We start from the raw sequence: 11,602 nt of genomic DNA, 5'->3' as shown, positions 1-11,602 counted from the left end.
CAATCACCCCCTGTCACTGCCACCCATCAATCAGCCCCTAACCTGCCCCTTGCGGGCAATCTGATCACCCACCCACACCAATAGATCGCCCGCAGATCCGACATCAGATCACCTCCCAAATCCATTGTTTACATCTATTCTCTCCTCTAAACACCCACTAATTACCCATCAATCACCCCCTATCACCACCTGTCACTGTTACTCATCAGATTAGACCCTTGCGGGCACCCAATCACCCGCCCACACGCTCAGATTGCCCTCAAACCCCCCCTTATCGATTCGCCAGTGCATTATTTACATCCGTTCTTCCCTGTAATAACCCACTGATCACCTGTCAATCACCCCCTGTCACTGCCACCCATCAATCACCCCCTGTCACTGCCACCCATCAATCAGCCCCTAACCTGCCCCTTGCGGGCAATATGATCACCCACCCACACCAATAGATCGCCCGCAGATCCGACATCAGATCACCTCCCTAGCGCAGTGTTTACATCTATTCTCTCCTCTAAACACCCACTAATTACCCATCAATCACCCCCTATCACCACCTGTCACTGTTACCCATCAGATTAGACCCTAATCTGCCCCTTGCGGGCACCCAATCACCCGCCCACACCTCAGAACGCCCTCAGACCCCAGCCCTGATCACCTCGCTAGTGCATTGCTTGCATCTATTTCCCCCCTCTAATCACACCTTGAGACACCCATAAATCACCTCCTGTCACCCCCTAGCACACCTACCCATCAGATCAGGCCCTAATTTGCCCCGTGTGGGCTCCTGATCACTCGGCCAAACCCTCAGATCCCCCTCAGACCCCCTTCCGATCACCTCCCCAGTGCATTGATTGCATCTATTTTCCCCTCTAACCGCCCCCCGAGACACCCATCAATCACCTCCTGTCACCCCCCCTAGCACTCCTATCCATCAGATCAGGCCCAATACATCCTGTCATCTAAGAGGCCACCCTGCTTATGACCGTTTCCACAAAATTTGCCCCCTCATAGACCACCTGTCATCAAAATTTACAGATGCTTATACCTCTGAACAGTCATTTTGAGAATTTTGGTTTCCAGACTACTCACAGTTTTGGGCCCGTAAAATGCCAGGGCAGTATAGGAACCCCACAAGTGACCCCATTTTAGAAAGAAGACACCCCAAGGTATTCTGTTAGGTGTATGATGAGTTCATAGAAGATTTTATTTTTGTCAAAAGTTAGCGGAAATTGGATTTTTATTGTTTTTTTCACAAAGTGTCATTTTTCACTAACTTGTGACAAAAAATAAAATCTTCTATGAACTCACCATACCCCTAACGGAATACCTTGGGGTGTCTTCTTTCTAAAATGGGGTCACTTGTGGGGTTCCTATACTGCCCTGGCATTTTAGGGGCCCTAAACCGTGGGGAGTAGTCTAGAAAACAAATGCCTCAAAATGACCTGTGAATAGGACGTTGGGCCCCTTAGCGCACCTAGGCTGCAAAAAAGTGTCACACATGTAGTATCGCCATACTCAGGAGAAGTAGTATAATGTGTTTTGTGGTGTATTTTTACACATACCCATGCTGGGTGGGAGAAATCTCTCTGTAAATGGACAATTGTGTGTAAAAAAAATCAAAAATGTGTCATTTACAGAGATATTTCTCCCACCCAGCATGGTTATATGTAAAAATACACCACAAAACACATTATACTACTTCTTCTGAGTACAGCGATACCACATGTGTGACACTTTTTTGCAGCCTAACTGTGCTAAGGGGCCCAAAGTCCAATGAGTACCTTTAGGATTTCACAGGTCATTTTGAGACATTTGGGTTCAAGACAACTCCTCACGGTTTAGGGCCCCTAAAATGCCAGGGCAGTATTGGAACCCCACAAATGACCCCATTCTAGAAAGAAGACACCCCAAGGTATTCCGTTAGGAGTATGGTGAGTTCATAGAAGATTTTATTTTTTGTCACAAGTTAGCGGAAATTGATATGTATTGTTTTTTTTTTTCACAAAGTGTCATTTTCCGCTAACTTGTGACAAAAAAAAAATCTTCTATGAACTCACCATACCCCTAACGGAATACCTTGGGGTGTCTTCTTTCTAAAATGGGGTCACTTGTGGGGTTCCTATACTGCCCTGGCATTTTAGGGGCCCTAAACCGTGAGGAGTAGTCTAGAATCCAAATGCCTCAAAATGACCTGTGAATAGGACGTTAGGCCCCTTAGCGCACCTAGGCTGCAAAAAAGTGTCACATGTGGTATCGCCGTACTCAGAAGAAGTAGTATAATGTGTTTTGGGGTGTATTTTTATACATACCTATGCTGGGTGGGAGAAATCTCTCTGTAAATGGACAATTGTGTGTAAAAAAAATCAAATAATTGTCATTTACAGAGATATTTCTCCCACCTAGCATCTGTATGTGTAAAAATACACCCCAAAACACATTATACTACTTCTCCTGAGTACGGCGGTACCACGTGTGGCACTTTTTTGCACCCTAAGTGCGCTAAGGGGCCCAAAGTCCAATGAGTACCTTTAGGATTTCACAGGTCATTTTGCGACATTTGGTTTCAAGACTACTCCTCACGGTTTAGGGCCCCTAAAATGCCAGGGCAGTATAGGAACCCCACAAATGACCCCATTTTAGAAAGAAGACACCCCAAGGTATTCCGTTAGGAGTATGGTGAGTTCATAGAAGATTTTATTTTTGTCACAAGTTAGCGGAAAATGACACTTTGTGAAAAAAAAACAATTAAAATCAATTTCCGCTAACTTGTGACAAAAAAAAAATCTTCTATGAACTCACCATACTCCTAATGGAATACCTTGGGGTGTCTTCTTTCTAAAATGGGGTAATTTGTGGGGTTCCTATACTGTCCTGGCATTTTAGGGGCCCTAAACCGTGAGGAGCAGTCTTGAAACGAAATTTCTCAAAATGACCTGTGAAATCCTAAAGGTACTCATTGGACTTTGGGCCCCTTAGCGCAGTTAGGGTGCAAAAAAGTGCCACACATGTGGTATCGCCGTACTCAGGAGAAGTAGTATAATGTGTTTTGGGGTGTATTTTTCCACATACCCATGCTGAGTGGGAGAAATATCTCTATAAATTGACAATTGTGTGTAAAAAAAATAAAAAAATTGTCATTTACGGAGATATTTCTCCCACCCAGCATGGGTATGTGTAAAAATACACCCCAAAACACATTATACTACTTCTCCTGAGTACGGCAATACCACATGTGTGGCACTTTTTTGCAGCCTAACTGCGCTAAGGGGCCCAAAGTCCAATGAGCATCTTTAGGCTTTACAGGGGTGCTTACAATTAGGCACCCCCCAAAATGCCAGGACAGTGAACACACCCCACAAATGACCCCATTTTGGAAAGTAGACACTTCAAGGTATTCAGAGAGGAGCATAGTGAGTCCGTGGCAGCTTTCATTTTTTTTTGTCGCAAGTTAGAAGAAATGGAAACTTGTTTTGTTTTTTTTTGTCACAAAGTGTCATTTTCCGCTAACTTGTGACAAAAAATAATATATTCTATGAACTCACTATGCCTCTCAGTGAATACTTTGGGGTGTCTTCTTTCCAAAATGGGGTCATTTGGGGGGTATTTGTACTATCCTGGAATTTTAGCCCCTCATGAAACCTGACAGGTGCGCAGAAAAGTCAAAGATGCTTGAAAATGGGAAAATTCACTTTTGGCACCATAGTTTGTAAACGCTATAACTTTTACCCAATCCAATAAATATACAGTGAATGTTTTTTTTTTTATCAAAGACATGTAGCAGAATAACTTTCGTGCTCAAATGTATAGGAAATTTTACTTTATTTGAAAAATGTCAGCACAGAAAGTTAAAAAAGTCATTTTTTTGACAAAATTCATGTCTTTTTTGATGAATATAATAAAAACTAAAACTCGCAGGAGCAATCAAATAGCAGCAAAAGAAAGCTGTATTAGTGACAAGAAAAGGAGGTAAAATTCATTTAGGTGGTAGGTTGTATGACTGAGCAATAAACCGTGAAAGCTGCAGTGGTCCGAATGGAAAAAAAGGCTCTGGTCCTTAAAGAGACTCCGTAACAAAAATTGCATCCTGTTTTTTATCATCCTACAAGTTCCAAAAGCTATTCTAATCTGTTCTGGCTAACTCCTGCACTTTCTACTATCACCATCTCTGTAATAAATCAATGCATCTTTCCCCTGTCAGACTTGTCGGCCAGTGTCTGGAAGGCTGCCAAGTTCTTCAATGTTGTGGTTCTGCTATAAACTCCCCCTTTCAGGCCCCTCTCTGCACACTGCCTGTGTGATATTTAGATTAGTGCAGCTTCTCTCTTCTCTCTTATCTTTTACAAGCTGGATAAAGTGTCCTCTGAGCTGGCTGGGCTTTCACATACTGGGAAATTACAGACAAGGGCAAAGCTGTTTGCAGGAAGAAAAGAGCAGCCTGAAACTTCAGTGCATGGGGGAAAGAAACACACAAATGATCTCTTGAGATTCAAAAGGAAGGGTGTATACAGCCTGCTTGTGTATGGATGTATTTTCTATGTGTAGACATACTGTACATCAACCTACTTCCTGTTTTGGTGGCCATTTTGTTTGTTTATAAACAAACTTTTTAAAACTGTTTTTAACCACTTTTAATGCGGCGATCAGCGGCGAAATTGTGTCAGAGGGTAATAGGAGATGTCCCCTAACGCACTGGTATGTTTACTTTTGTGCGATTTTAACAATACAGATTCTCTTTAAGGGGTTTTATGACTGCAGTCCTTAACCTTCCCAGCGTTCAATTTCCCCAGGATTTCTGTGCAAACAGTGATAACATTTATTTTTAAAACTTTTTTTTTTCCTGTAACTTGCCAAAATGTGTCAAGCAATGGTCTAGTATGCAGTGCAGGAGAGTATTGATGTGTATGCATGTTTATACTGTTCACAGCATGTTTTTTTGAACGGACATTTCTGTCCATACCGCTAGGGAGGTTAAGTGGTTAAAAAGTCATTTTTAGGAGAAGGAAGATAGATACAATCGTTTATTTCATTTAGTTTATTTTCACCTGGGGTGTCCTTTAATGTGGTCTCACACTGCGAGCCAACCTCCAGATTCCACCATAAGATCAATTCCGGTCAGATCTTCGTCAGAGATTGACGCTATGTACACACCATACAATTTTCTGTTAGATTTACCTGCCAGATTTTTTTTCCAACATATCTGATCTGAATTTCGATAGATTTTTTTTTTTTAAATCATTTTTTTATCCTCTTTTTAATTGATTTTCATAGAACTGAATGAAAATTGATAAAAAAAAAAAAATGATTGAAGATTAAAAAAAAACAGAAAATCGAACAATTTATCGAAGTTCAGATCAGACATGTTGGAAATAATCGATCTGGCAGGTAAATCTAACAGAAAATTGTATGGTGTGTACCTAGCAAAATGGAATCCTTCCACACACTAAGCAAAGGTTTTACAGCAGATTTCAGCATGAAATCGATTGATAATCTGTGGGGCCGTCTGCCACCCCCATCTATGTGTGAAACGAGGAGGAGTGTCCGACAGCAACTGAGAGAAGACAGAGGACAGGTGAGTGTAAGCTCTGCTGCCAACACTGCCCGTCATTCATTTCGACCAGGAATCGATCGATCGGGCATTGCTTGGAGCAACTGATTTCTATCCAGTTCCATCTGGTTAATCAAATCTCCTGGACAACGACGGGAATAATTGTGAAGTGTATGGCCACCTTAACATGGATTGGACCAATTCTCCTCAAAAATGAATGAAAAATTCCTTCCCGACTCCAGATGGCAATCAGATAAAATCCCTGGATCAACATCATTAGGCATAACCTAGTAATTGTAGCCATGGATGTCTTTCAAAAGCATCTAAGCCCCCTTTAAATGCAGGTATAGAGTTTGCCATAACGACTTCCTGTGGCAATGCATTCCACATCTTAATCACTCTTATGCTGGGAATACACGGTTCGTTTTTGCCTTCGTTTAAACCTTCGATTCGTTCGGTAAACGAATCGAGTGTTGAAAACGTATGTGAAAATAGTCATAATCTCATTATAGTTTCGATTAATAGACCCCAAAAACGAACGACTAGTGATCGAACATGTTTGATATTATCTCTCTTTATCCATCTAATCGAGCCATTGGTAGGCTTGATGGCTGTTCAGATCGATTATATATTCGTTTATGCTAGTCCGTCCCTGTAAAAAGGGATTTTCGTTTCGTTTCTTTGCAGCCTTCGATCATTGGAAAAACGAAACCATCAGAATCGAAAAAAAAAACGAAACCGTGGGTGGTGATATTAACCGTATGACCGATTATTTCGGGATCGAAAAGGACAAAAGGCACAATCGAAACGAAGGTTTAAACGAAGGCAAAAACGAACCGTGTATTCCCAGCATTACTGTAAATAACCCTTTCCTAAATAAATGGCTAAAACGTTTTTCCTCCATGCGCAGATCATGTCCTCTAGTCCTTTGACTATCACTATATGGTAGAGAAAAGGCTTTCCAGGAGCAGCTCAACCAATAAAAAATAACTTTTAATAATCCTCTTCATCTTAAAACGACAGTGGCATAACAATGGCATAAAATAACAATAATAATGTATCCAAGTGGTACTTAGCCAGACACTGCAGCAACACGGAGGTGCGGAGGTGAGGTCGACGGGCGTTTCGCCCCTACATCAGGGCTTTCTCGAGATCCTAAATAAATGGCTAAAACGTTTTTCCTCCATGCGCAGAACATGTCCTCTAGTCCTTTGAGAAGGCCTAGGGACAAAAAGCTCATCCGCCAAGGTATTATATTGCCCTCTGATGTATTTATACATGTTAATTAGATCTTTCACATCTGAGCTGGTTTTGGACGTTTTGACACAATGTCGATACTTTGCGTTAACCAAGGTAAAAGGAAAGTCCATAGACTTTCATTTTACCTTTCACACCCGATGCTGAGTTTCGATGCGTTGCGGTATGGCGCACCCGGGAGCATTTTATCGTCGGGAATCGGCGCTTCCCCTTTGGGTAAATGAACTACTTCCGCCGCTACTCAGCGTCGCACCGCAGATTCCGACGACACGCCGCAACGCATGCAGGAGCCGTTCTGCACGTTTTGAGTGTGTAATCGTCTGAAGCTTGCGTTATATTGTAAATCAATGTAAAACGCAAGGTCCAAGAAGAGCGTACATTTTTAAAACGTCACAACGCACACAGTTACAGTTGAAGGTCAAAAAACAATAACTTCACCTGCGTTTTCCTATGTGCTTTAACGGATTGAAAAAGCATTAAAAACGCAAAACGCATGCTTTTAGCTTTTCCAAACGAAAGCTCTGATGTGAAAGAACCCTAAGGGCCCGTACACACTGCTGCGCTTTTCAAATCGCATGCGTTTTTTAATCGCAAGGTCTTTCGAAAAATCATGAAAATTGTGAAGACCTGTACACACTGGCGCAATGCGCTTTTTCTGTTCTCATGAAGGCTTGCAATTAAAAAATCGCATGCGATTTTAAAAGCGCAGCAGTGTGTACAGGCCCTTAGGCGTCTTTTTTTTACAAGCTAAATAAGGCTATGATTTATAAAATAATTGTATGACAAAATGACAACATGGATACATATTTAAAGGTGAAGTATAATGTAGGCAAATAGTGGGATTGTAACGGCCATTTCTGCGTTTGTGGATGGGTTCGTGTTTTTGGGTGCGTTCCATAGAAGGTGACTCTGTATAATCGCAGATTACAGCTGGTTTGATATGAAGTTATGGGCGTGTTTCCTGTAGGGGGGCGGAGTCTGAGAGAACGGACAATAACACAGGTGGATGCAATAAATCTATATATATATATCGGCGGGCGCTGCCTTCCTGTACTTAGTGTGGGCCGCAGGATAGAGCAGGAAACCTGGAAACCTGCAATCAGAGTGGATGAGGGCGAGATATGCGGCCGCCACAAATCGCACAGGAAGTTATGGGGCCCCGGATAGCTGGGACACCGAACCGACTGACACCAGGGGGAGGTAAGGAGCCCCCCACAAGAGGCACTGCTTACAGCTACCCCAATATTTATTGTATATCAGCAGGAAAGCAGCGCTGCACGTTGTGTCGCATACAGTGAAGCATACAGTCAATGAAACGTATGCTTCACTGTCACCATGCCGCAGGCCATTGTACCGCAGTGCACCCGCTGCACCATGAATGTCGCACAGGTGGTGCATTGCAGATCGGTAAGCCGCGTGACAAGACGCCCGTTATGCCAAACCGCAACCCACCACTGTACACCGAGCCTGAGGTGTACCTCGTTCTGGAGGCCTCTTCACTTTCCTCTTCAGTGCAGGCATGAGCTTCCGAATTCCGCGGAAGCTAAAATACCGAAATTTCGCCGGAAATTTGGGTTTCCACATTGTTCCGCAGAATCCGGAAACGTCAAACCGGAATGCGGAATTCCGGCAAAATCGGAATGAATTGACCAATCAGGAGATGCGGATTGAGTTGACCAATCATGACAACAAGCTCATGGACGCGAAATTCCGCCTGAGCGCCACCCCCCAAACAGGGCGCATATAAAAAAACAGCATTTCCGGAAAAAAAGGCTGAAATTTACGACAGTAAACTTTTCAATCACGTTTCCGTAATATACAACAACTTTATTGACAATAGACAACATAGACACAATCATTCGAAAATTACGGAAGTCCGGATAAAAATTACGGAAAATTCATGCGGAATACCGCAGAATACCGCCGGAATGTGCCGGTATGCGGAATTTCGGTATGACGGTATGCGGAATTGTCCCGGAATTGTCCTGGCGGCTGCCGACACTGCATGTCATATGACAGGTATCGGGGGCTGTTAGGTGATTGGCTGCACAGCGGCTACACTGAAGAGGACCTGTCCCACTGACAGAATCAGGTACAGTATGCTGCTGCTGCTGCTCTGCCCCAGTACTGGCCCCTTAGCCCCCGGGCCCCCCTGCAGCTCTGGGGGTCACAGAGGCTCTTCTTACACTCCAGCGTTTTATAAAAATTTCCCATTAAACATGCTTCTTCCTGTTTCCTGTGTAGTTGCATTGATGTCATGTTGCCATGGAGATTCAAAAACAGATGCAAAAAATTTGCATTCAAAACGAAATAAAAACAAATGTGCTCCAAAAACGCATGTTTGCGGCTGTACTCAGACCTCATGCAGATAGTCGGGTCTTACCGGAGGAAATGGGGCCTTATTGGTGGAATAGCGCTTGTGTGCTGGGTAAGGGCTCCGCCTCTGACACAGCAGACCAAGGATCTCGGCTCTTCGTGTTCAGTAAGCCAGTACCTATTCAGTAAGGAGACCTTGGGCAAGACTCCCCAACACTGCTACTGTCTATAGAGCGCCCCTTAATGGCTGCAGCTCTGGCCTAACACTGCTACTGCCTATAGAGCGCCCCTTAGTGGCTGCAGCTCTGGCCCAACACTGCTACTGCCTATAGAGCGCCCCCTAGTGGCTGCAGTTCTGGCCTAACACTGCTACTGCCTATAGAGCGCCCCCTTAGTGGCTGCAGCTCTGGCCTAACACTGCTACTGCCTATAGAGCGCCCCCCAGTGGCTGCAGCTCTGGCCTAACACTGCTACTGCCTATAGAGCGCCCCCTAGTGGCTGCAGCTCCGGCCTAACACTGCTACTGCCTATAGAGCGCCCCCTAGTGGCTGCAGCTCTGGCCTAACACTGCTACTGCCTATAGAGCGCCCCCTAGTGGCTGCAGCTGTGGCCTAACACTGCTACTGCCTATAGAGCTCCCCCTAGTGGCTGCAGCTCTGGCCGAACACTGCTACTGCCTATAGAGCGCCCCCTCGTGGCTGCAGCTCTGGCCTAACACTGCTACTGCCTATAGAGCGCCCCCTAGTGGCTGCAGCTCTGGCCTAACACTGCTACTGCCTATAGAGCTCCCCCTAGTGGCTGCAGCTTTGGTCTAACACTGCTACTGCCTATAGAGCGCCCCCTAGTGGCTGCAGCTCTGACCTAACACTACTACTGCCAATAGAGCGCCCCCTAGTGGCTGCAGCTCTGGCCTAACACTGCTACTGCCTATAAAGAGCCCACTAGGGGCTGCAGCTCTGGCCTAACACTGCTACTGCCTATAGAGCGCCCCCTAGTGGCTGCAGCTCTGGCCTAATACTGCTACTGCCTATAGAGCTCCCCCTAGTGGCTGCAGCTCTGGCCTAACACTGCTACTGCCTATAGAGCTCCCCCTAGTGGCTGCAGCTCTGGCCTAACACTGCTACTGCCTATAGAGCGCCCCCTAGTGGCTGCAGCTCTGGCCTAACACTGCTACTGCCTATAGAGCACCCCTAGTGGCTGCAGCTCTGGCCTAACACTGCTACTGCCTATAGAGCGCCCCCTAGTGGCTGCAGCTCTGGCCTAACACTGCTTCTGCCTATAGAGCGCCCCCTAGTGGCTGCAGCTCTGGCCTAACACTGCTACTGCCTATAGAGCGCCCCCTAGTGGCTGCAGCTCTGGCCTAACACTGCTACTGCCTATAGAGCGCCCCCTAGTGGCTGCAGCTCTGGTGCTTTGAGTCCGCCAGGAGAAAAGCACGATATAAATGTTCTGCGTGTTGTACAGGTAGTCCCTGGTTAAAGAACGAGATAGGGACTGTAGATTTGTTCCTAACTTGAATCCGTTCTTAAGTCGGGACGTTTGAAACCGCTTCTTCAAACTTCCCCCACGGAAATGACATCATCGCGATGTGATCGGGCCGTTCGTATTGGTGGGTCGTTCGTAAGTTGGGCGTCTGTAAACCGGGGATCATCTGTATTATGTAAAACCTACCTTACCTGGGGTACTTCTGATGGTTCCAGGGGGTACTCGGGCTTGATATAATTAACTAAGTATAACAAATTTAGAGTTTTAGATTTATGATAAATCCTATATAAACAACACCAAATTAGTATTTTAGCTAATTAAAAGCAATAATAAATGCTTGGAAATGGTTTAGTACCAATTATTATGTACTATGATTAAAAATATATTTGTCAAGGGGTACTTGAGATAATGTTTACTATGCCAGGGGGTACTTGGTGAGTACAGGGTTTTAAAAGGGGTACATACCAATAAAATGTTGAGAAACACTGATGTAAAACACACTGTGCTTATGTTGCAGTAGCAGTTATGCCCACAGGTGGCAGTGTTTCCATGAAGTATTCCAGTGCTAGTGGGTTTTCCCTGTTGCTAGGTGGTCTTCCTTGTTGCTAGGCGCTCTTCCCTGTTGCTATGTGGATTTCCTTGTTGCTAGGCTGTCTTCCCTGTTGCTAGGTAGTTTTGCTTGTTGCTAGGTGGTTTTCCCTGTTGCAGTGAATCTGAACCCCAGTCACCCAGTGACAGACTAGCAGATTTGAGGCTTGTGCCATTAACAGTGCAAAAATGGTAGCAATTGTAATATTCCCCTTGAAAATTTAAAAGGGGAGTTTTGATTGGCTGTTGTAGGCTCCACCCACTTTCCTGAATATTAATCCCAGTCACCCAGTGACCAACTGTGCCAGGTTTGAGAACTCTGCCATTAAAGACCCGTACAGACGCCTAACTAAGGTGGCCAATAACTACCCCATCAGCTGATAATCGGGTGTGTGCATATCCCGCCGATCCCCA

At 44.8% G+C, this 11,602-nt stretch overlaps 1 protein-coding gene across 10 annotated transcripts in view; it reads left to right on the top strand.

Annotated features, from left to right (window-relative positions):
* The window catches only part of LOC137534070 (prominin-1-A-like), a 196,150-nt gene that overhangs the window by 67,467 nt on the left and 117,081 nt on the right, over window positions 1-11,602 (top strand). Inside the window, exon 1 of one of the 10 annotated variants that reach the window (XM_068255404.1) lies at window positions 7,978-7,999. The exons of 5 other annotated variants lie outside the window; for them this stretch is intronic. The gene's annotated coding sequence lies outside the window, so the exon portion shown is untranslated. 4 more of the 10 variants (XM_068255403.1, XM_068255399.1, XM_068255398.1 and 1 more) reach the window with 4 other exon arrangements.

This window comes from Hyperolius riggenbachi, chromosome 10, assembly GCF_040937935.1.
Source record: "Hyperolius riggenbachi isolate aHypRig1 chromosome 10, aHypRig1.pri, whole genome shotgun sequence".
NCBI lineage: Eukaryota > Metazoa > Chordata > Amphibia > Anura > Hyperoliidae > Hyperolius > Hyperolius riggenbachi.
Note: the sequence above shows the minus strand (reverse complement) of the source record. Positions and strands in the feature narration are given on the sequence as shown.